The following is a 22,844-nucleotide window of genomic DNA, read 5'->3' on the forward strand; positions in this document are numbered from 1 at the left end:
TTAGAAGCGATGGCATTTTCTGCACGTGAAGATTTGTCTTATTTATATGTAGATAAAGAATGATATGCAGTTGTCTCCACGTTTTTGGCCCTGTGGAAGGGGGACCTGTTTTCTGAGGGTCTAAAGTAGATGTGGGCTGTATCACAATCTGGGAATGTGATGGTTATGGGGAGCTTGTTATAGGGACAATGGGAAGTGAAGGGTTGAAGGGTAGAAGAGGAGAGCCCACACTGGAATCAATTAGCAGTATGTCTGACCATCAGATCTGTAATTGCCCTTAGTAACCAAGGCAGCTAATGTAGAGAACACATCAGAGGAAATGAAAACTCCATCTTTGAAGAGTTCATAGTTTCACATACAAAATCAGGGCTGTTTGTCCCAAAGTTTTGGTTTTGAAGCTACCTCCAGGTTCCAGTGATCTGGAGCCAGCAGATCGTGTTAAGGTTTGATTTTTCAAACTGTTTTGGAGGCTGTGGTGTGGTACTTAGTACTCTGAACTGGCAACGTAGGATCACATGCTAAGAGGCAGAGTTATTCTCATAGTGGCTGGCAGTAGACATCTCAGAGTTCTGAAGATGTGAATTTGAAGCTTGCCTCTGGCAGCGCGTGCCCTCGGGTGGGGACAAAGAATTTCAAGCCATTGCTTCCTTAGTTGCCAAAAGTCAAGACCAGCATACCTCTGCATTGGTTGAGTAGCTGTCTGGTCAAGCATGCGTGGTCTCAGATATTGATTAAATGATGGCTCTAATTATCAATGCAATTTTCAGTAGTCAAAGTTGAAAGTCCTCTAAAAATCCAGTTACGAACACATCATTTTAACATAGATCAGCTCTTTATAAACTAGACGTACCTAGATGCTGTATTTTACCAACTTTTCATAAAAGCAGAAAATGGAAAGTTATCTTAAATGAACTATTATTTGGTGATGAGTAGGGCCTGCTGTATAGATTCTAGAAGTTTAAGTCCCTCAAGACTATAGTGTGAAGGTTCAATAGGGATACTCAGTATATGTTGAAAGGATGTATGTGTATGTACGGTGTGGTAGGACCCAAATACTAGGAGAGAGTTCTCGGGGTCCTAGAAGTGTCCTTGGGATTTTAGTAGAAAGAATAAAATGTGAGCTAGGCTTGTAAAGACAAAGAGGATGGGAAGGAAGATGTAGAAGGAAAAAGTTAAAAGGAAGGGAGAGGGAGAGAGGGGGAAGAAGGAGAGGGCTTATTCATAGCCAATAGGGAGCTATTTAAGGTTCTAGGTCTCTGGAAATGTACTATGTTGTGTATACACACACACACACACACACACAGGCTTGAGACAGGGTACCAATATGTAGCTCTCACTGGCCTGAACTCACCGTGGAGATTGTGCTGGTCTTGGACTCATAATGATCTTTCACCTCTGTCTTGAATGTGCTGGAGTTACAGGCATGCTCCATTGCTCCTGACCCAGGAGGAATTTGGAAACAATTATACAGGAAGTGTGTGTGTGTTTGTGTGCAAAACTGGGGAGTTAGTCATATGGAGTGGAGCTTTAAATGAATCGTCTGCACAACGTATTGGTTGAGATCACAGGGAATGTATACGTTGAATACTAAGGAATTTACTAGAAGTCAGCAGCAGAAAGATGACGGGCAAATCTCCAAAGTGCTGGAAATAAGCAACACGTGTCTAAATCTAGGTTAAGGAGAAAGTCACAATAAATAAAGTGAGGACTAAGGGGTGGCTCACGCCTTATGACCACAAGGCCCCGAGTTTAGATCCCCAGCATTCAGGTAAAACTGAGTGCATCAGTGTGCATACAGTGCCAGTGCAGCAGGGTATGTGCACAGTGCCAGTGCATCAGTGTGCATATAGTGCCAGTGTATCAGTGTGCGTACAGTGCCAGTGCAACAGTGTAGGTATACAGTGCCAGTGTATCAGTGTGTGTACAGTGCCAGTGCATTAGTGTGCATACAGTGCCAGTGCAACAGTGTAGGTATACAGTGCCAGTGTATGAGTGTGTGTACAGTGCCAGTGCATCAGTGTGCATACAGTGCCAATGCGGCAGTGTAGGTATACAGTGCCAGTGCATCCGTGTATGTGTACAGTGCCAGTGCATCAGTGTGCATACAGTGCCAGTGCATCAGTGTGTGTACAGTGCCAGTGCATCAGTGTGCATACAGTGTCAGAGCAGCAGTATATGTGTTCAGTGCAGGGCAGCAGAGTATGTGTATGGTGCCAGTGCAGCAGTGTATGCTTACAATGCCAGTGTAGCTGTATATATGTGCAGTATCTCGCACACACCCATGAACATGCATTCCCCTTCTGCACACATACACACACACACACACACACACACACACACACATGAACATATATCCCCTTCTATAGACATACACACTAAACACACACTCATGAATATATGTTCCCCTTCAGACGTATATACCCTAACTAAATACACATACACCTGTGAACATACTATCCCCTTCTACAGACAGACAGACAGACACACACACAGACACACATGGACACACACATATATACATACACTAAACCAAATTCAAATGAAAGCAGGATATACCAAAATTACCCAGATCTGTAGGATAAAATTAAAGCTGTGTTAGAAATAACAAAAACGCTGTATCAGAAATGCCCTGTGCCTTTGACTCCTTTGCTTCCAGAAATAGCATGCTCGAAGCTGAAGAAAGAATCCTTGGACGTGAAGAAGGAAATGGAAACTTTCCAAACTGAGAAGCAAGGAGAAAAATGAAAAAAATATTGAGCAGAATGTCTAAAATTTTGAGACACCCAGAGAGGCACACCCATGTATAATGGAAATATAAGAAAAAGAAAGAGTCAAAGAAACATTTGAAATTGAAATAGCTGAGATTTTCCCAAAATCAGTGGCCGTCATCAAGCAGGGGGAGATGCCCTAGCATCCACAGGTAGCGTGCATTCTCCAAGGTACAGAATTCCCCCAAAGAGAAGCTCTTGAACAGAATCAGGGGATAGGAGACAGTGCCATTTTTAGAAGGATGGAGCGAGAATTTCATACTTTATGTTTTCAGAAGCTCTGAAGAGTGGGGCTCTATAGTATCAAAACCAAATGCAAACTGGTGGTGTAGAATTTGTTATCCAGCAAAATTATACCTCAGAAATGACAGGGAAATAAGAACTCCTTCAAGGGGCCGGCAAGTTGTCATGTGACCTCTACGTGCATGCCTTACTGTGTGTCTACACACACGCACACATACAAAATAAATACATTTGAAACTAATATTTAACAAAACCTCTCACAAACAGAATACTAAAAACTACACTATTGTCGTGAGTGGAGTGTATTCCACCTGGGGTGAAATGCTGAAGGAAATAGGATTTGTGCTCATTTTCTTCTGCTCTGAGCCGGGTCTGTTTTGTTTTCTTAGCTGCCTGTTTCCGGCACATTTTATTTACTTGCAATTGACTTCCAAAGCCCGGTAAACAGATATGCCATACATTGAGCATTTCTGTGTGCACCATCTCTGCAGCGGAAGTGATCACCTCCCTGGAATTCAGATACTAAACATTGTATTTACAATCAGAATAAATTCACTGGACTGAAATGCAAATAGGAGAAGCGGTATCCTTGGGCTTTGTGTTTGTGTAAGAAGTTATATGTTCTCCTTGGAAGGATCCTGCCTGGTGCTGGGAGTGAAGCTGACCTTCCAGACCCCCCTTCAAGTTCAATGGATCAGTGTAGCACCCAGCAGGGTGTTCCCAGGGATCCTTGCGTTCGTGTGACATCCTCCAAGAGTCTTTCTAGTAAGAAGTCACTTTTCAGGACCTGAATTGTTAGAGGGTCACTGCTGTGGCTTCTTCACTCCTTCACCTTCATCTCCCAGGTTGTCTGTAGTTTGGCCCAGGGTACTGTACTGTGTAAATTACACACACACACACACACACACACACACACACACACACACACACACACACTTCACTCCCTGGTTTCAAAATGGTGCCTGTGAGCTGAATTCTGTGTCTGTTTCTGAGCTTGTTACCATAGTGATGAATTATCTGCCCAGTTTATAGTTGGCCTGATTCTCCTGGCTTAGGTCACCTGTGTTTTCTTATTACCAGTTGATCACCCTTTGGGCAACAGTTAAATTTCCATCACTAAGGAGCAAGGAGGCAGAGGGCCAGGCTAGAGATTTAGGAGAACTAGCTGTGCCAGTGCTTTTAATTCCTTGATTCTTTCTTTTCAGTGGCAACTCGCAGGAGCTTCACACTTCCCATGGTTTTTAGCAGCTCAGAACGGGTAGAGAATGGTCGTTCCCCATAGCTGATACAGATTTGCTGTTCTTTGTAAAAGCCTTATGGGAGAAGCAAATGAAAGCTGACAATGGCGTTTGAGACAGGAAACTAGATGCCCCATTCTTTGTTTTAATGAGTCAACACCGAAGTTTTTGCTTTACCGTGTTTATATTAGCTGCACTAGTGAGTCAGTTGTTTTAAAGTCTATGTCCACAACGTTAAAACGCATGTTAAAATAGAATGTAAGAGTGAGCGGCGTGAGAAGACCAGGTCTCCGAGAGGACGAAATGAACTGTTGAGTTTGGGAGATGTGTTCATCCCATCTGCCAAAGTGAGAGCTACCTGGCCAGTCTCACCTGTGGTACAGCTGGGCTGCGGAGACCCCTTGATCTACATTCAGACAGACACTGGATGATCGGGAGCCGCAGGTGCCATGGGAACTTCAGCAGGACAGGTGTGGCTGTTGAAGGGTGACTCAGAGTGAACCGAACAAGTTAAAAAGATTTGCTGGGTGCGACGGTGATTTAAGGGAGCTGGTGAACTTTGAACCCTGAAAAATGTCACCCTCTGAATTACAGTCATTGTTGTCTCCCCATAAGTCTGTCTCTATTAGTCCATTGTGGATGTGACGCATCTCCTCCGGCTCGTAACTCAGAGCACACACAGTGGCTTTCCTGTTTCCCGTGCTGCGTCATGGACACTATCCACCTTTACCTTCATTTCTGCATCATCCATGGAATGCAGCAATTATTTCTACATCCAGGATGACCATGTGACTTCATTGACACCCAAGGCAGCATCAACACAAAGGACTATTTCTCAGGACTCAGAAACTTAGGCTTTTGACCAAACCTGGCCCTCTCCACTCTTTTTAAATTTTTTAACACTTTTTATTTTTTGAGACAAGGTCCTATAAAAACCAGGTTGGCCTCACTGTGTAGACAGAGGTGGTCTTGAACTCTTGATTTTCCCACCTCTACTTCCCATGTGCTGGGACTATAGGCATGTACCACCACAGCTGGCTTCTGGGTCATTTTTGTAAACCATCTGGCTGGTGTCGTCACTGTGGGACATCACTCAGGGTGTCCCTGGAACTTAGGCAGCTGTCTTAGGTGTGTTGAGTTTGTGTTGCCTCATTCAGGGCTCTGTTTGTAAGGCTCTCTGCACTGACAGCCACAGAGGCAGACTTAACTATCCCTACAAAAGAGGAGAGAAACTCCAGGTCCCTCCCCTCTTGAGCCTGTCACTGGCAGTTCCTGTCCTTGCCATTGTCCCTCTTGTTCATGCATTTTCCTGTGTAGGTTCTTTGTCCTTCCTATGAAACACCTTTCTAAACCTTCCCCCACTTCAGTTTTTTAGTTTCTGTTGGGAAATAATCAGATACCGACTCCCTACACTGCCTTCCTAAGCTTACAGGAAGAGACGGTTGGCTTCCTGAGGCCAACTTGACTGTCCACTTTGGTTTCATGACCAGTTCTCAGTAACCATTGTGCTAAAGGCACTTCTGCTGTCTCCTCCTCCTCACCCTCTCTTTCTCCTCCTTCTTTGAGGCAGGATCTCACTAGGTAGCCCCTTGGATGACTCCAAATTTCTGGGTCTTTTTCAGCCTTAGCCTCCAAAGTGTTGTGACTGATGTCATTTGTCACAATGCTAAGTGTCCATTTCTTCACCTTTATTTGAAGAGTTTATTCTTATCTTTTATTTGTAGGCATGCGTGCGTGTGTGTGTGTGTGTGTGTGTGTGTGTGTGTGTATGCACGTGTGGGCCCCACATGTGTACATGCCCTTGGAGGTGTAAGGGAGCTGGGGCACAGGTGGTTGTGAGCTGCTGGGTGTGGGTGCTGAGCTGAACTTGGATCTCCTGGAAGAGAAGAAAGTGCACTGGACCGTCTCTCCAGCTTTACATCTAAATACAATTTCATCAGACTGGTGCTTCATTGACTCTTTACGCTGCCCAGTGTTCCCGTGCTGTTTGTGTGCATCTCTCTGTGTCTTTCTGTCTGTGTTTTTGGTTAGCCTAAAGGGCAATCCCATGTCTTGTTACTACAGCAGTCACCCCACTTATAGGACAATCTCAGCAAATGCTTAAGATGCCTATGACATAAATATACAACAAATCCACCTTAACTAAGGGAGCTGTGCCATTTCCTCGCCCATCTCTTGTCTTGGAAAGCGATGAATCAGGGCCGTTGTGATTACAGATCTAATGAGCAAAGTCAGGGCTGCATAGGGCATGAATTGCTACGTGACTAAAGGCCATCACATAGCAACCCTACTTTGTAATCGTTTATAAGGCCAAGTATATGACTGTTAAGAATAATTGAAATGTGGGGATGGAGGTGTAGCTCAGTGGTGAAGAACTGACTAGCAATGCAATGCCTTGACGCACACGTGCGTGCGTACACACACACACACACACACACACACACACACACACACACGCACGCCATGCACAAACAATGAAAAGGAAAGTGCTGTGTATACTCCAAGATGTGTGCCCACACATGCACATCTTTTTGGTTTTCCTTTTTAGTCGAGGCAGGGTTTCTTTGTGTAACTTTGGAGCCTGTCCTGGAACTTGCTCTGTAGACCAGGCTGGCCTTGAACTCACAGAGATCTGCCTGTCTCTGCCTCCTGAGTGCTAGGATTAGAGTCAGGGCCACCACCGCCCAGCTTGCACATCTTCTTTTGAACCCTCTGTGATTTTTAGCAGTACTGTGGGGATCCTGAAAGTCTCCACAGAAGAACAGAAGTGGTCTTAACTGCCCAGCAGAGGAGAGCTGCCACCTTCATTCATTTACTGGCATGGATCTGAGGACAGTACTAACCTACAGGAACAGAGACTAATATTTGCCTCACCGTAAACAAAGTCCTTTTCAAAAGAGCATTTCCAATGGGAATACTGAGTTACTAGTGGTCCTCTGTGATGTGAGTCTTATTCATTGTCATGAGTCAAAGTGACTGAAAATGAACTGGAGAGAGATTATTTTCATGCACTTATGTTATTTTTTTAAGCCTTTGGAGAAAAGAATGTATTCTTTCCATACTGTGCCGTCTATGAGTGCATCACCTCGCACAGTGCAGTGTTGCCAAGAGAGTTGTGTGGGTGTTCCATAAGTGTGCATGGAACCAAAGAAAAGCCTTCTGAAAAATCCACAGTGGCCATTTAATAAGTACTTACACCATAGCAGTGGGCAGCCACAGTTTAAAATAGAATTATTGCTGTTTGGATCAATGCCTCTATTAGTATTTAAAGACACAGCAACTCTGACAGAACTTATTCATTTTCAAAAAAGCAAACTTGTTTTTTTCTTACCTACTCTTTAAATGTCCAGATTTTACATTTGAATAATGGTAATATCAATGAAAAGACACTTTTCGATGACATTTAGAAATTACTATAAAAGATTGACTACTGACATCAAATTCTCTAAGTTCCTAAATCTGAGGATTGATGGACTAATTCATGGTCAAGATTTTGATTTTAAGTTGTAAAACATTTCTGTTACGTCAGTAGACTAGACTACTCAAACATAATAAGAGATAAAATACAGCCCCACTGTCTTTTTTTATCTGCCCCCCCACCCCGTCTTTAAAAGCAATGTGGAAGAAGGATTGAGGACACCTGACATTGACCCGTAGACTCCTCAAACACGCACACACATGAACATATAAACACTCAACATCCAAAACACAAGGCTCCCCATAAGGTCTTGGGTCTGCAAGCTAACCAAGATCGGCAGTTGGGTGGAAGAGTCACCATTTTATCTCCCCCAAATAAACTTGAAAGCAATGTTTAATATTTTGATCTCAGGGAAGTCTTCACCATATTAACTTCCAGCCAATGTGTTTAACTACATTCTGCTGCCTGAGCAAATCTGGTGGGGTGGCCTCCAGAGAAGTTCTGCCGCTTTTCAACCCTCCTGTGTTCTGTCTTCTTTTGGGCGACTGTCCCGTTGGGCTGCCAACTTGGCTTCTCTGATTTAAGCCTTCTCTGACTCCCTGTTTATTAGTAACACACAAGCGTCAAGGACCATTTGATGTACAGATCTAATGACAGGGTTCATTTTCAAAGGATGGCTTGAGTTGTATTGTCCCAGCAACTGTTGACACAACTTTATCTAGATTATTACTCTGAAAGCAGGTGCTTTACTTTGTTTATTGCAACACTACCTGGCTTAATTTTTTAAGACCTTGTGCATGAGTATATCCACATAACGATATTTTGCAGTGCTTCAATTCGTTTGTGTTTTGAATTTAAGCTTGGGCATTTTGACGCCTTCTTCTTCTTCTTCTTCTTCTTCTTCTTCTTCTTCTTCTTCTTCTTCTTCTTCTTCTTCTTCTTCGTCCTCCTCCTCCTCCTCCTCCTCCTCCTCCTCCTCCTCCTCTTCTTCTTCCTCCTCTTCCGCCTCCTCCTCCTTCCTCTCTCTCTCTCTCTCTCTCTCTCTCTCTCTCTCCCCCACCAGCATGCATAGGTCCCCTTTGTATTCACTAACCGGCCTCTCTCTCTTCCTCTCCTGCTTCCCTTCCAGTGCTATCAAGCACATGATTGCAGACAGAAGAGGTTAGCGCTCACTGTGCAGCTAATGTGACACCTTTCTGGCTGGATGAGAGTTGAGGTAAAAATACTGCAGCTTTGCTAACCTGTGTAGATGCCTTCGCTTCCCAGAATCTGGGTAGGGCCTCAGAGCACTTCGATTTTGATGGGCCAGAGTCGGAACATCTATCACTGTTTAAACACCTTTAACATTTTGCTGAAAGGATGCCTTTAAAGTGATCGTGTTAAACATGTGATTTAACATGGGGAGCTCTGTGGTTCTTTTGATGTGCGTTCCCTGAGCCAGCTGCAGGGACACGGCCATCCTCTGTGTCCAGTGAGCTGAGGAACATGAAAGGAAACGGGCAGGGAAACTGTGATACTGTGTCCCCCGAAGCTTCCATTTTCCTCCTCTCAGAAGTCCTTTGTATGCGGCCTGTTTCATCAGATGCTGTTTAAAGGGAAATTCTCAGCTGAAATGGGAGGGTCTGTGAAAAGGGTTATTGGACCATTTCTGAGGTGAATTTATACATATCCTCCTTACGCCTTTTCCTCCTTCACCCTTTGGCTTTCAGAGTATTTGGTTATTTAGTTTTTTCCCTTGCAAAACTACAGTTTGTTGAAAAGAGTAAAATTGCCAACTATTATTGCATTTATCACAAAATCTAATGTAGCAGATTTTCTCTTTTCAGAATTGAATTGAGAAAACATCTTAGAATGTTAGCGCTCAGTAAGGCTTACCAACCAGTATCGTTTTGCAGGAGCAGAGTGGGAGCTGGTAGAGGGTACCCCTGTTTCCCCAAGGTTGCAGATCGCTAACATCTAAGTGTGGCCTTGCTGACCTGTCGCTACTTTCTGACCTGCTGTAGCCACGGCATGCAGATGGGAGCAAGGCGTTGGTTTCTCCTCCGTTTTCACCTCTTAAAGAGTTGTTGAGTTCGGTTGTGTTGGGAGCAGTGAGACCCCAGATTCTGAATTTCTTGTAATCCCATGATCTGAGTGCCTACAGCTGCTCTGAGCACGAGATCTTCAGGAGTTCCTGATGGCAGGAGAGTGGTTTCTGGTGGGTTTGGCTGAGGCGTGGCTATCTCTATATAATCTGGCCCTGAACACAATAAAGGGGGCATTCTTGGGGAATTCAAGGATGACCCGTGTCGCTGTCTTTCTGTCTGTGTTTGTATATTTTAACCTCTGGCCCCTTGCCCGAATCTCGTGAACTGGGTGCCAGCGCATCGAACGCAGACACGGGGGCGCAGTGCGCGGCAGGTTGAAATTGCTCCATGAGGCCTTCTTAGATTGCTGGGCATGTACTGTGACTCTAAGGTTGAAGGTGGCTTTAAAGTCCTCAACTAACTTTACACTGGATTTCCCTGCAGAGGCGAAATTACCATCATGTTCACTATGTACAGTTATGTGACTTTGAAGTTCAACTTCCTCAATGTCTTTGTAACTTATCAGTCTCATGTTTCTATAGACAAAGATTTAATTACGGTTTCACTCTTCAGAGTAATGTTCAGATTGCTGAATTACAGTTTTCCTCTAGGAGTCTGTATATTAATGCATATAAATATAACTAGAAACCTTTAATTCAGGTTCTACAATGAAACATGAGCTTCAAAGCCATTGTGACTTGTCCATTCTTTTTATATGAACGTATTGGTTCTTCTTATTTATATACTGTATGTGTTTATCCTTTTTCATGTCTGTAGTATATTCCTAGCTAGAGATGATTCTCTCCAATTGTAACTTGCATTGGATATCTATTTATCTTTAGATAAGTGGCATTTGACTTATTGGTCAGCTGCCTAAGGTGAATTAGGTAGTTTATGTAACATTGAAAGCTGGCAAGTATATGGTGAGACTTTCTCCTAGAAACCTCTTATACGTTCATTCTCTCATTTTATTAGTGACTCAGTTTCTTAGTGCCGTCCAAGTGGTTTTAATGTGGGATGAGAATTAGAAATTTGTTTTTTAAATCTGCTTTATTCTCTGTGCGTGCATGCATGTGTGCATGTGTGTGGACGCTTGTGCATCATGGCATGTGATTGGTGCTCAGGACATCCGCAGGAGTCAGTTTTCTTTCTACCATGTGAGTGTGGGGATTTGAACTAAGGCAGTCAGACTGGGCAGCCAGCACTCCTCCCTCCCCCGCCCTCCTGCAACACCACAGGCCCCTAACGTTAGAGAAGACAAAGCAGGTAGTGAATGTGAGGGAAGAGGTAGTGAGAGACAGTGGTTAACCAGGACCAGACCCCCAGGAGGGAAAAGGAGGGCTGTGCTTGTCCTGCTGAAAGGCAGCGTGTAGCCATCGTCCGTCCATTCTGCTGGGCTATCCTTTTTTAAAAATTTTTATGAATTCTAAGTTTTTTTCTCTTTAAAAAGACTTGTTACGTTAAGTTAAATTGTATCGAATTAAATGTGAACTGGGTAAAAGAAAACATTGGGGCCAGCTGTGAAACGCCCTGGTGTCGCTGTACTCTGATTACTTCAGAAGTGTCTCCGTGCTCTTGATTCGTATAGAAAAAGAACCTGTAAATACTAAGGTATAACATACTTTTGATTTATGGAGGAAAGATGATGTAGAGAAGAATAAACACCGTTTAAAACAATGTTTCCCAGTTGAAGATAAAATTGTGGCAGACCACTGTTGGGTCTGTGAGCTCTCCTACCATGCAAGTCATTACTACAGCCTACAGGGCTCACAGGGGGAAGCCTGTTGGTGATCCACCCTCCTCACCAGCAGCTGGCACTACTCCTGCCACTGTAAATGCTGGTTACCAGGAAGGGCGCTCCCTTGTCAGGACCAGCTTGGTACCTCCATGTCCTTGACCAAAATGTGTGGTGTCTTCAGCTATTGGGTCTTACCACAGCGTTCTGGTGGGCAACCGAGAGCAGTGAGAAAGTAGAATGTATTGCTTTGAGGATGTGCCTGGGGCATCCTCACTAGCAGCTTGTGGGGGAGTTTCCTAAATACCTGGCCCTGGATTTTTCATTTGTAGCCTATGGCTTTTTGAAGTATCTTTATTCCTTAAATTCTCTCTCTTTTATTGTTTTTATTGAGCTATATATTTTTCTCCACTCTCCTCCCTTCCTCTCCCTTCCCCTTCAACCCTCTTCCATGGTCCCCATGCTCCCAATTTACCTAGGAGATCTTGTCTTTTTCTATTTCCCATGTAGAGTAGATCTATGCATGTCTCTCTTAGGGTACTCATTGTTGTCTAGGTTCTCTGGGATTGTGAATTATAGGCTGGCTTTTCTTTGCTTTATGTCTAAAAGTCACTTATAAGTGAGTACATATGCTATCTGTCTTTCTGTGTTTGGGTTACCTCATTCAATATGATATTTTCTAGATCTATCCATTTGCCTGCAAATTTCAAGATGTCATTTTTTCTACTGTGTAGTACTACTCCATTGTGTAAATGTACTACATTTTCTTTATCCATTCTTCTGTCAAGGGGCATTTAGGTTGTTTATAGGTTCTGGCTATGACAAATAATGCTGCTATGAACATAGTTGAGCACATGTCCTTGTGGTAAGATTGAGCACCCTTTGAATATATACCCCAAAGTTGTATTGCTGGGTCTTGAGGTAGGTTGTTCCCTAATTATCTGAGAAATCACCACACTGACATCCAAAGGGGCTGTACCAGTTTGCATTCCCACCAGCAATGCAGGAGTGTTCCCTTTACCCCACAACCTCTCCAGCATAAGTTGTCATCAGTGTTTTTGATCTTGGCCCTTCTTACAGGTGTAAGATGGAATCTCAGAGTTGTTTTGCTTTGCATTTCTCTGATGGCTAAGGATGATGGGCATTTCCTTAAGTGTCTTTCAGCCATTTTTGATTTCTCTGTTGAGAGTTCTCTGTTTAGATCTGTACTCCATTTTTTATTGGATTATGTGTTCTTTTGATGGCCAATTTCTTGAGTTCTTTGTATATTTTGGAGATCAGACCTCTGTCTGATGTGGAGCTGGTGAAGATCTTTTCCCATTCTGTAGGCTGCCGTTTTGTCTTGTTGACCATTGATGGGGAAGATCAACCAATCACATCTCGTTAGGGTGTGGCCCCCTGGAGCCCAGGTAGAAAAACCAGGGTAGGTAGGTGCATGGTGCATGCACTCTCTACGCGGTGCTCGCCGGACCATTTTGGATTTCGGACCTCCCACTCTTGTAGTGTGAGTTATTTTTTTCAGTTATTAAAGTATATCTGTTCTTGAGCTGGTCTGGTTATTTATCGTAACGACCTAATACGCCAACACGTACAGACCACGTCCTTTGCTTTATAGAAGCTTTTCAGTTCAGGAGGTCCCATTTACTAATTATTTCTCTCAGTGACTGTGCTGCTGGGGTTATATTTAGGAAGTGGTCTCCTGTGCCAATGCGTTCAAGTGTATTTCCCACTTTCTCTTATCTGAGGTTCAGTGTGGCTGGCTTTATGTTGAGGTCTTTGATCCATTTGGACTTGAGTTTTGTGCATGGTGATAGATATGGGTCTGTTTTCATTCTTCTACATGTTGATATCCAGTTATGTCTGCTCGACTGTCTTAACATCACTTGTAATTGGCCTCCAGTCATTTTGATGTGACGGTTTCAGTTATGCCATCCTGTAGCCATCTTGTGTGCCTCTATAATACAGATGCAGAGGAGGAGGTAGGCATGGTTACCAGTAAAGGTGTGTGTGTTCAGCTTCCAGTACTTTCTGGAAGGAAAAGACACCTTCGGTAACCAAACCTGTGACATTCCAAGTAAGTAATATTGCATATGATGTCTTCCGGTAAGCAGTCTTGTTTATAAGAAAAATAAGGGAGTCAAGAAATACCGTGAGCTTTGTTTGTTTGCCTAGGTTAGCCTTCTGAGTACACAAGGGCGTGGTCACCAATGGTCTCTGCCTCTGTGTTTTATTAGTATCCGTGACAAGGACAGCCATATACCACTGTCATCCGCCGTCACTGAACCATCATTCACTGCTTCCTGCTGACTCAGAGGCAGAAAGCGTACCAGCATTTTATCACTTTAACGCCAGTGGGTGTATTCTAAGCCGTTATTATTAATCTGCCTACATAGAGTTGAAAACATTTCTTTAAATATTATTGTTTTTATGTGTATTTTTCTGTATGTCTTTGTAGATGTGTTTGTGGGTAAGGTCCTGTGAAGACCAGAAGAAGGTGCTGGATTCAGCTGCCTGATGTGGGGGCTCTGGGCACCGTACTCAGGTCTTCTACAATAGCAACACTCTTAACCTCTGAGCCAGTTAACTTGCGGTCCCGTTTCTGTTTGGTGTTTGACAAACTGAAGGGCCGGTGAGACATTTTGAAAATGACGGGTTGGAATTGGGGTAACATCTCAGATCTCCTTCAGATCTTAAGTGTGTTCATGTTCTGAGATGTTGGCTTGGGATGTTTTTGGTTCTTCTGAGCACCCCAAGTACACTGTTCATTTCGGAGGCCCTCTGTTACACTGCTTTTAAAATTGTTCTCACCAAAGAGACCGTGTTAGTGCTTTCTGTTGTTCTCCACATTGCTTTCAAGACTCTAAGGGTCCTTTCTCTCTGCATGTGAGTTATTTGTCCTTACAGCCCTTCTGTTGTGGTTTGTGTCCCCCAGGACAGACTTTGAAATAGACGTGAATGTATGGGAAGTTTATCCAGAAGGGCCCTAGGGAATCAATCCCGTGGAAAGGAAGGAAGGAAATGTTACAGGGGTGAGGGGTCAATTGGACTACTGTGTAGTGACACTCAGATCTTATCCTACTGGACTACAAAGCCGGGATGGTTCTTTGCTACTGTCCTCATTCAGGAGAAGGGACCATGCCTTCATATTCCATATGACAGCCTCCCTCAATGGCTGACAAGCCATGGCTGGGAAGGGGAAGAGGACATGATGCTGGGTGAGGCTGCTACAAGCCAAGGCAGTTAGCTAGAGGGTGCAAGCTGTGTGCCTCCTGCAGGTGGTGTGCAGGCAGCATGTAGCTTCTGGGGAATAAGTCCTTTCCTAAATAGGAACCTTTGAGGCTTGTCAGAATGGTGCAGCACACTGGCCTTGGGTTGAACCACAGCGTCTAGGAATGAGGCAATGGAGAACAGAGTGGACAAGAGCTGGGAGCCGGTGGAGGGAAAAGCGTGGAAGGCAGCAGCTCGTCCAGACAGCTCAACTGTGGCTTTGATGCTTGTTTTGAAAGTTCTATGTGCAGAAATACAATTTTATGTCACACGAACCTGGTAAAACTCAGTGCTTTATGTGCAAAATGTTCCGTTCTTTATGCAGACAAATTCTGTTCTGTAAATAAACCCGACTTTTTCAGATTTTTGTACATCACTCTTTTCTATTCTTTATATTTTTTTCTTCTTCCACATCTTTAGTAATTTTTTCTTTTGTTGAATCTTCATATCACACAACCAGGTGGATATTAGTTTGCTGGCATATCTGTCAATGCTCAAGCAAAGTGTACCACTTTTCTCATTTAAAAATGTTTATTTATTTTTCATAAATTTTATGCTTATCTCCAGGGACTTTTGTTTTTTTGACTGTTTTGGTTTGGGTTTTCTGCTCATGTATGCATGGTCATTTATGTCACTTTGAAATGGTTTTACACTTGCTCTTTGGGGGACAGCCCAGGGATTCATTTGTCATTGACTCCATTTCTAGCATGGGGAATTTTAGCTTCCCAGATTTGTCATCTCATATAGATGAGGTTTATACTTTAAAACACTTATAGTACAGGTTGGATGTAGCATTTCTCTGCCTTTCCCATTTCTTAGAGACAAGCACTCATGAAACATGACAAAGACAGTGGGGGGGGGGGGACTTTGTTCTGTCTTACCATATTTTAGCTGTGAACACAGCACCAGAAAATAGGTCCTGTTCTATGGACTGTCTTAATCCCAACTTTACATTCCATATGCCATCTATATATTTTTATTTACTTACTTACTATCTTTATTTTCTGTGTATTTTGTATATGTGTAGGGGTATTTGTGTGTGTGTGTGTGTGTGTGTGTGTGTGTGTAAGCCATAGGTCAACCTTGGGTGTTGTTCCTCACTTGCTATTTACCATGCTTTCTGATGTGGACTCTATCACAGGTCTGGCCCTGGGTAATCTGGCCAGGGTGGCTCCTAGGACCCCAAGGATGCATCTGTCTCACTTGTCTTATGCTGGCGTTAGAGGTAGATATATCATAGTGGGCTTTAAGCAAACAAAAACGTTGTTTATTTGTTTTTATGTGTATAGTGTTTTACCTGCATGAATGCATGTATGTGTACCGCATGTATGCCTGGTGCCCTCGGAGGCCAAAAGAGGGCACTGGATCACATGGAACTGGGGTTACAAATGATTATGAGATACAGTGTGGGTGCTAGGAACCAAACTTGGGTCCTCTGCAAGAACAGCCAGTGCTCTTAACTTCTGAGCCATCCATCTAGCTCCTGTCCGGCTTTTACAAAGTAGATTCCGGGGTTCAACTAAAGTCCTCGTGCTTGCCCAACAAGGACTCTTTGGTTTCTCCATCTCATCGGCCTGTAGGACACCAGGGCCTCTATGTGCAGTAGAGCAGGCTGTGCACCGTTTGGATGGAAACGAAGGCCAGAAGTCTTGTATTGTTTTACTTCCCTGAGTAAGTGTTTCAGGAGACATGTTACCAATTTGAATGCAGACTTGATTGAGTGTTCTTATATGGCCTGACTGACAGGGTTTGCTCTGTGTGTACGACTTTGGTCACTAGATCTAACCTTGACATGGCACTAGATGATTTTCTCTATCGTAAGTAAAGCCACATCCTTCTCTTTAAGGAAAGATTGTGTTTTAGATACACACATACGACTGTGACTTTGTGCTTGTGAGTACAGTGTCCTCGGAGCCCAGAAGAGGGTGTCACACGCCCTGGAGGCCCATAGGCTTTTAATGCTGGGAACTCAGTCCAGGTCTTCTACAAGAGCAGCAAGTGCCCTTACCCATTTAGTCAAATCTCCAACTGCCCTGGACACATTTTTGTTATGCTTGTGTTTATTTTCCCATGGTTCTGGTGCGGAGCCCTTTTCATTAGCTCACCTTCCCACCATGATGCCGCGCTCCCCCTGGGTTACTCAGTAACCCTCAGTTCCTTAGACTCTGTCTCTTCAGTATGGAAGTGCCCATAGTAACTGTGTCTAGCTTTAGTGCAGCACACAGAGTGAGTTCTTGATCAATGCTTCCCATTGTTGCTTGCCGTTTTGTTAGCCTCCCCACCTTGGGCAAGCAAGCGCTCTGTGTTCTTCGTGGTAGCTGTTTCCTTATTAAGAAGAGGAGGAAGTCTTAGTTAAGGCCTGGGAGAGTCCAAAGGAGAAACTTGGTTGAGTATAGCGGAATACCGAAACCTAAGCAGAGTCCCACCCTCTCTGTGCCTGAACCAAAGGTCACTTGACATAACCCTGAACGAGCGATGCTCTTTCAGCTGTTGCCTTGAAGATCGCTTGGAGGAGGTTTGCCTGGACAGTTCAGCGGAGAGGGTAAGTTGGAGTTCGTGAATATTTTCTTTGCTAAGGAGGGGTTTCAAAGGCATGTTTATTACAGGAGACGTTTGCAGACCCTGAAAGGTAGTATTATTTTTTGGTTAACTAGGCCCTCTGAGAGTTTTTTTGTTTGTTTGTTTGTTTTTTGTTTTTAGTCCCTTTGACATTCCTATTAGCTTCTAAACCTGGTAAAATCTTGGGGGTATCTTGGTGTTCACATTATCCTGCTCTTTCCCTCCCTGTTTATTGCTTACAGGCTTGTGGGTTTAGAGGCCTTTCTCATGAGTCGTGGAGTTCAGGAGGGTAATCTATTCACCTCAGAGCTAAGAAGGGATCTGATAACTGTTAAGTTGGGAACCTTCAGACAGAAAGTAAATCTTATGTGCAAAACACCTTGATTATCCTGTAAATATTAACTGATTTGAATTGTTTGTACAGTGTTAGTTGTACTATGAAAATTTGCTTATTACTCAAATTTAACCTTCATAGGTTGTTGTTGGCTCCAAGCCCACAGACTGAACATAGCCAGATTTCTATACAAACATTTTCCTTGGGACTGAAACTGTAGCTGGATATGTGTATTTGGAATTTTTGTTTTTTAAATCCGTTGATATTAATGGAGCTTGCAAATGTTTAAATAGTCAATTAGTGGAAGCTTTAAAAGAAGAGCTGTTTTTAAACTATGAAAGCTTATAATTTTGGTATTTTGGTATTGCGTTTGAGTTTAGTGACAAGCAGGGTTGTCACTGTGTAGAGGCCTCTGTGTTCCTTTTACTTTTGAGGTTCTATTGGCTTGTCACACTTCATCTGATTGGAGGAAAACCTTTTCTTCTTGCTCTATTCCCAGAAGTTAAATACAAAGCTAGGATTGATCCTATGTGAAAACTGTACTTACAGGTTACTCAAGGTCTTTCACATGTAAGATTCTCTTTAGGTCTGTAGGCTCCCAACTATTAATAGTCCTCTGATCCCTTCTTAGCTACGAGGTAGACAAGGCGATTACACACCCAGCTCCTAACAGGAGAGCAGTGTAACTGAGTGTTCCTGACAGAGGACAAAAGTCAGTGTCTGCCTGAGTGACTCTGCTGGAGTGGGAAGTCATGTTCTCACTAAACCATGGTGTGTGTGTGTGTGTGTGTGTGTGTGTGTGTGTGTGTATGCATGTGCAGGTATAGGTACAAACAGAGGCCAGAGATTCCCGTCGATGTTTCTCACTGGAGTGCACTGGTTCTCTTAGACTGGCTGACCAGTCTACTCCGGGGATCTGTCTGTCTGTCTGCCTCTTAAGATCACAGGTGCACGCTGCTACCTCTGGCTTTTCACATGGATGTTACGTGTTGAACTCAGGCCTTCATGCCTGCCTGACAAACTCTTTACTCATTGAGTGAAGCCCCCAGCCCCTAAGTGTTGTTCATTTGAACAGCTTTCTCGCATGTGTTGATTCTCCTGTAAAGTGTCTGTCATTTATTTGCCATAAAGGCGGTAGACATTCCGGTCTTTGCTCACGTGACCTTGCAGTACCGCATACTGCTGTTCAGAGCAGAAAGAGGGTGAGGCTCCTGGGGATGTTTATGGTCTGATTTGTTTTTATCTTGGTTATAAACTTTTGTCCAAACTCTAAGGCAGATGTCAATGGCATGTGGACTTTAAACTCCGTGTGTATTCTGAGAAAGGAATGTAAAACATTTTGTTCTTTGACCTAGCCATTCTCCTCCCTGTAGGAGGATACATGTGTATAGGTTGTGCCTGAGTTTGTTTAAAAGAAGTTTCTGTTTTTCAGCAACTCAATATGGGCACTGTTTTTCTTAATTTAACTTAAGTAAACTGTGTATTGGAGGAAATCACCAGATACTTGGATATCTGTTGAGTCTCATTTCTAGTTTAGCAATTCTAAACTAGAAGTCTGTAGAGACGTGCCTGTTAGGTCACAGTCACTTTGTTGCTTGTTCATTGAGGTCAGTATGAAGTGTGTGTGTGTGTGTGTGTGTGTGTGCCCACGGTCAGACAGCATAGGGTATCATTTTCTGTCCAGTGCTATCCATCTTGGTTTTTCTGAGAAGGATCTCTCGCTGCCCTGGGATGACCAGACTTGGTGAGGCTGGCTGGGCAGTGATCTCTGGGGAGGATGGCTAGGTAGTAATGTGCTGCCATCACAGGTCCACACTCAGCTCTTGAGCATACGAGCATGCAGCTGGGAGCTGAACTCAGGTCATGCTTTGATGACAAGTGCTTGACTCACCAAGTCTTTGTCAGAAGCTCCTGTAAATTTCTAGTTTAAATGACTAAAAAGTTTCAACATCTTTTTTTTTTTTAAATGATTTGTTTGTTTTTTCTATTTTTTGAGATAGCATTTCTCTGTGTAACAGCCCTGGCTGTCCTAGCACTCTCTTTGTAGACTGGGCTGGCCTCGAACTCAAAGACCTTCCTGCCTTTGCCTCCCAAGCGCTAGGATTAAAGGCGTGCATCATCACTTACGGGCTTAAAATCTTAAAGGTTTAATTTTACTGTGTCTTTGAGTGGGTTTGTCATATGACTGCAGTGCCCGCAGAGGCCAGAAGTGGTGAGACTAAACAGATTGTCCATGTATTTGGGCATTTCTTCTAATACACAGAGGGTGTTGGGTCCTGGAACTAGACTTATAGGGAGTTGTGAGTTGTTGGTTGTGGTTGTTGACAACCAAGCCTAGGTTCTCTACAGGAGCAGTATGTGGTGTTTATTACTGAGCCATCTTTCCAGATCTTCATCCCCGCAATGCCACACCACCCCATGTTTTAGAGTTTAGTTTTAGAGTGTGTGTGTGTGTGTGTGAGAGAGAGAGAGAGAGAGAGAGAGAGAGAAAGAGAGAGAGAGACAGAGAGAGACGGGGGGACTTTGAGCTGAATGCATATAGAATCTTATGCTCAGAATAGGTTAACTAGATTTAGAAATTTGATTATACGTAACTCAGTTTTAATTGCAATATTCTAAACCATCAGAGTGATTTGTAAGCTAATTTTATTCTGTAATTAGCAATATTAGATTGACCAGAATGGCATGTGAGTTTCTTATATTTGCTTTCTAGCGCATATCAGCTTTGGTCTATGATGGCTTTGGTTTAAGAACATGGCTGTACATTTTCTTTTTTTATTGAATTTTTTTTCTTTTTTATTGTTTTTAATTGAGCTATATATTTTTCCCACTCCCCTTCCTTCCTCCCTTCTTTCCTTTCACCCTTCTCCCTTCTCCCACCACTCCCAATTCTCTGGAGCTGTGGATTATAGTCTGGCTATCCTTTGCTTTGCTTTATACCATCTATCCACTTACGAGTGAGTACATACCATGTTTGTCTTTCTGGGTCTGGGTTATCTCACTCACGATGGTTTTTTCCTAGGTCTATCCATTTGACTTCAAATTTCATGATATCGTTGTTTTTTTTTACAGCTGATTAGTACTCCATTGTGCAAATGTACCACATTTTCTTTATCCATTCCTCAGCTGAGGAGCATCTAGGTTGTTTCCAGATTCTGGCTGTTACGAATAATGCTGCTATGAATACTGCTGAGTAAGACTCCTTGTGGTATGAGTGCGCACCTTTAGGGTAGATGCCCAAGAGTAGTATCACTGGGTCTTGAGGTAGATTGATTCCCCATTTTCTGGGAAACCTCCATACTGATTTCTAAAGCGGCTGTACAAGATTGCACTCCCACCAGCAGTGGAGGAGTGTTCCCCTGACTCCACATTCTCTCCAGCATAACCCGTCCTCAGTATTTTTAGTCTTAGTTATTCTAATCATTTTCTTAATTATTAAAAATACATTGTGGGGTGCTGGGAAGATGGCTCAGTTACTGAAGTGCTTGCCTAATGAGCATGAGGATTTGAGTTTGGATTCCCAGAACCCACATACAAGCCTGGCCATGGCAATACAAGCCCATAATCCTGGCAGTACAAGATGGGAGGCAGACGCAGGAGGATCTTGGAAGCTAGCCTGGCCTACCTAGTCACATTATAGGCCAGTCGGGGAACCTGTCTGTCCACAAGGTGGAGGGCATGAGGATCACTGAAACTGTTCTTTAGCCTCCATGTGTGTATGTATACACACACTCATACCTACATGTATGTAGACATACACGAACACAAACAACATAAATACATTGTGTCAGATACTTAGATGTAATTCATAATAATACTAAATTTGCTAAGATTGTATATAAATCTACAATTTTGAAGTCCTTACTTACGACTGTCATATTCATTACTTCTGCCATTGTTTTCTTCTTTTTTTTTTTTTAAAAAAAAAAAAGCTTTTTACAATATGCAGATAATTGCCATGTAGTTCACAATTTTGTATGATCTGCCAGGCTAAACGGCATGGTCTGCATTTTGTAGAGTTGAACAGGAAGCCTGGGCCTGGGGTTAGAAAGCTCTCCCTCCGCTCTGTCTTGGCATTCCCAAGACTCAGAATGAATCCTCTTCACTAACTCAGGGCCGAGATTCCCGGACTCCAGCCCTGCTTCCTTCTCCCCATTTTCAGCTCATCCCCCCTCAGGCAGAAAGCTGCTGTGGCCTTGTCATCCCCCCTGTGTAAAGATCATCGACTGCGGGGCTCTCTGTCATGTGTGGTCACCTGTTGTACTTGCTTGGCCTTTATCCTGTCTTCCACCTCCTGCCTCCTTTTTCTTATTCAGCGTCTCCCATTTGTAACCAATGTCCAGCTGTTTCTCAGTGTCTACTGCCCACTGTTGTTGGGTTTCTCTTCGTCTGTCTCTCTCAATTGAGTATAATGCTTTCTGCCTCTGCGTTTGCTCCCCGTGTCCAGTGTTGTATTCATTTTCATGTGCTCTCTGATATTTTGCTGCTCCCATGTTAACTGACTTTAAACAGCTACATCATCTCACTCTTGGTTACTCTGATGGGTTGTAGGTGGTTTGGTTTGGTTTCTCTTGTGTTGCCCTGCATGGAATTTTTCACCCGTGAGCCACTGAGTAGCATAAACTTTGCCCTCCGCTGGAGTGGATATTTGAGGACTCATCTAAATAAACACAAAGTGGCTTTCTGAGTTATGGCTGAAGCCACCAAAACTGTGGTTGGAATGGCTTCAGATCTTGCTGTGTGGTTCCTCGGGTCTCTTTCTAGATAAAGGCCAGGCAGAGAGGAATCGGGAAGTCACCCAGGCCGTGGAAGCTCTGACCACAGCTCTGACTCACAGGACATTTCCATGAATTCATGGTGGAAAGAAATAGGGTTAGGCTAGAATACTGGTTTGGGAAAGAGATTGACATCGTGGATGTAGTACCTGCCTTGTTGCTTGACAAAATGCCTGAGAGACACAGTTAAGGAAGAAACAGGGACTTCATTTTGGCTCATAGTTTGAGGGCACAATGCATCTCAACTAGGAAAGAGTGTTGTGAGGGGAGAGGCCCTGGCTGTGGCAGCAAGGCCCAAGGTCCATCACTCATAAAAGACAGGATTGGCTCTGAATCAGGTGTCGCCTGAGCTGAGGTCTCCGTGGGCCCTGAGAGTGCCGTGTGGGTTGTACATTAACAATCATGCCTATATTATCACATCCTGTGCCCTCGGTGACATTG

The sequence above is a fragment of the Arvicola amphibius genome, chromosome 2 (assembly GCF_903992535.2).
Source record: "Arvicola amphibius chromosome 2, mArvAmp1.2, whole genome shotgun sequence".
NCBI classification, from domain to species: Eukaryota; Metazoa; Chordata; class Mammalia; order Rodentia; family Cricetidae; genus Arvicola; species Arvicola amphibius.